Genomic DNA, 3786 nt, shown 5'->3' on the forward strand with positions numbered 1-3786 from the left:
CGGGAAAACCTAATTGAATTCGTCAAATATAATAATTTCCAACTAGAATTTTACCCCTGCACTTCCTTTACATTAGAATTAAAAAAAGAAGCAATAGTATAACAAACTGAATCATTTTTAAGTGAAGCTTTGTCGTTTAAGATTTTGATGCATGTTCGTCTGCAGCTTCAAAAATTATAACAAAAAGTTTTTGTACTTTAGCTTTTTTCATTTGAATTAAATACTAGATTGCTGCAATTTTAATTTTATTGCGTGATATTACTTAAAAATACTGAATATTACAAAATAAGAATTAAAACATTTTGTAAATAGGAAACAAATTTATGGTTATAATTTTCAAAATGAGACGAGAGTGAAAAAAATTAAAATTTTTCCATATTATATAATATTGTCCTTTGTATGCATAAACTGTTTTCTTTAAGGATATAAAGAGAAAAACAAAAAAAAAAGTATTCAATTGAATTTTATTTTAAAAATTCCGCAATTTATATCTTAAATAAATTGTGTTAAATAATATTCTCTTATACTAATATACATATAAAGAATACATATATGATACATACATTAATATTTAATTATATAGGGAAATATGTAAAATACATACATACATACATAAGTACAGATAAGGTGCTTGAACGTATTCACTTATTATGAAAAATTTTCTGTATTAATAAGTTTGTCATTCTAAAACAATGCTAAGAAATTAAATTTTATTATATAATAAGTATTGAAAGTGCATACTCATCTGATGTTTTTGTGGATCTTCGTAGCAAAACTTTAAAATTATTATTGATATAGAAAAGATTTATATTTTAAATTTTTGCACTATTCCATGTCACACATATTTATTTTTCATATTAAAGTCAATAGGTTTTATGGTATAAATCTATTAAATAATATCTTTAAAGAATTTAATAATTATGTTGAGAAAAATTTGCAATAAAAATATTTTTAAATTTTTCTGGTATATAGGAAGAGCTTAATATAGGATTAAAAGAATGGTTCACAAAATATTAGTACCGATGTATTGGACTAAAAATTTAATTATTGTAGATATTGACCAAATTTTACATTTATTTTTCGAACTCGAATTTTCTAGAAGGTCAATCAGATTTGTTCATTACCCGATAAAGCTGAAATATGAAATAATTTTCAAAAATCTGTTGATTGTATTACCAAAAATGCTAAGTTGAACCAAGTATAAAGACCTAAAATTTCAGAACCTATTTATTCCGAAAGTTTGCCAGTCTTATAACATTCATAGAGTAGTTTTCTCTATCGATTATGATAATATCAATTATGATCTATGATAATATCACTATTATTATGTCTCTGCAGAAATTAAAATAAACACACGGGTATCATGAAAGATAGCTAAACTGATAAGAAAATTCGCTGAAAATTGTTTCTTTTAGCGTAAGAAATTGTATTTCTTATGATGTTATCAGATGTTTTACTTTCGATTAAAACCAATTTTAAGAGCTTAGCAATTGGAAATCATTTTGTAACTATTTGATATTTACAAAAATTTTAATAAAACCTAATATACAAATATGAATTTTTTCTTATACTCACAATAAGAAAACAATTGTCGGCTATTCATTATGAAAATACAATTTGAACTTGTTTGTACATAATACTAGTATTTCATTTATTTACAGCAATTTAGTTACATGGTACGTAGCCAAGTTTGTACGTCATGGAGTTTAATGCTCATCTTTGCATGAATTTATTTTATTAATATAATACACATATAAAGTATACATGAATATAAAATCTCCCAATATACTTAGTCTCTTATACATTTTTTACTTTTATATATATATATATATTTAATATGATTTCTCACATAAATTATTTCCAGAGATTTATTTTCGCTGAATCATTTAATTTCAATAAAATAAAAGTTATATATAAATGTATACCTATATAAGTACACACTGTCACTCATGTTCATAGCTATTATTATTGGTAATTTTTTTTATTATTTTCTAAAAATGACCTAAGTTGACCGTTCGTCAATGATTATTGACTTTTTAGATTTATTTCTTTCCAGATTTTAGTAAAGAATATGAAATAGTTATCCAAAAATTTATAATTCATCTGTTATACTTTTTATATAGGTTGTAAATAATATAAAAATGTATAAACGTTTGTTTGCTTTCTAGTATTAGAAACACTTAGCACGCAAACGTGGATTTTGGTAAGTTTTTGTTTTACGCAAGATTTTTCGCTGTAAGTTATTTTTTTCAAAAATTTTCGCTCAACAAAAATATGTTATTCTTAAGTACCTTTAAAGTTATGAAAATGGAGGGTTTGAAGAGTTTGAACAACGCAATACAAAAATATAAAATATACTATGAAAATAAAAAGAAAAAATAATAAAATTCATTTGAGTTTTATTGAACTACTACTCGAAAATTTGACCGAGAATAAATTTAATGACTAATACAAAAAAAAATATTCCAATTTATGTTAGTCACATTTTGTTCACGCACAATCGAAGACTATGTACTTAAAAACCCCAAAATTGAAAAGAAAAAAAATAATTTCGAAGTTGCAACACTCCCAGTTGCAGTTTCGTTGTATGTTATTTTGTTTAATAATTTAAAAAAATTTCCGAATTTTGTTGATTGAAGAGTAGCACTATTGTATTTACCGAAACACATAAATTACAATATTTTTAAAAAGTAAATTTTTGAAGCGTATTCCTCTGGCATTTGGCGATTAATCTGGCACAACCGCATCCCGTTTTACACGCTATTTCCTTTCATTTGATTTTAATTTTTCCTTATTTTCTATTTTGTATTCACACTTTCTATAATAAAACCAATAATAAAAAGTATTTTTTTTTTGGGGTTTCCCAATTCCACAATATTTTTGAGAAATAATTTTGTGTCAAATCATCATGTGGTGATTTTGATTAAACAAAAGGTATTAAATAAAAGTTCTCTTTTAATACATTTACGTGCCCCCATATATTATGTGAATCGTAGTGGATGTACATATATGATTATTGAATTTTACATATTTTATTTTTCAAGATTGATGTGTGAGTTTTTGAAATTCCAATTTGAAAGACTAACTAATAGAAATAAATAAGAAAAGAATTCCATCGTTAATTTTACTAAGAACTTAAACTTTAAGACGTGAAATTATGGAAACATTTAACCAACTTCTGCAGAATTAGAGTTTGAAAATGAGTTTGAGTAGATCTTATATTATTATTATTAGTCTACGTGTTAAGATGAAATATTAAGTACTAGTGCTTTCTGTACAGTAAGATAATTTAAGAGAGGAATTGGTTATTGAAAAATTTTGAATATCAAGGTTTAAACAATTGAGTATACGTTAATTTGGGTAAAGAAAAATTATCAGTGTTTGGGGATATTCTTAAATATGTGTATCCGAAACATAAAATGGTGATATGTCGACTTATCAGAATTATAATATTATATGTAGAATAAATATCGCAAAAGTTTCAACGATATTCGATATAATCGTCCTCACCCTATTGTACTTCGGGTAATTATGGGTAATTATATGCTAATAGTATTATAAAAAATTTGCTAGCATAACTGTTTTTAATGTCATTCTAAATTTATTTTATTTATTTTCGGTTTTTTTTTTCTTTTTGTTTTTAATTTTTTTATTAATTAGTCCCAATACATTTTTACATTTTATAAAATTTTATTCAAGTTAAGAGGAGATTCTTTTTTTTTCTGTTATTGTTTTTTTATTTTGTGTTTTATTTTTACGTTCATTGACAGAATTAATGAAATCAAA

The sequence above is a fragment of the Condylostylus longicornis genome, unplaced genomic scaffold, assembly GCF_029603195.1.
Source record: "Condylostylus longicornis isolate FDR11 unplaced genomic scaffold, ASM2960319v2 ptg000004l, whole genome shotgun sequence".
Classification (NCBI taxonomy): domain Eukaryota; kingdom Metazoa; phylum Arthropoda; class Insecta; order Diptera; family Dolichopodidae; genus Condylostylus; species Condylostylus longicornis.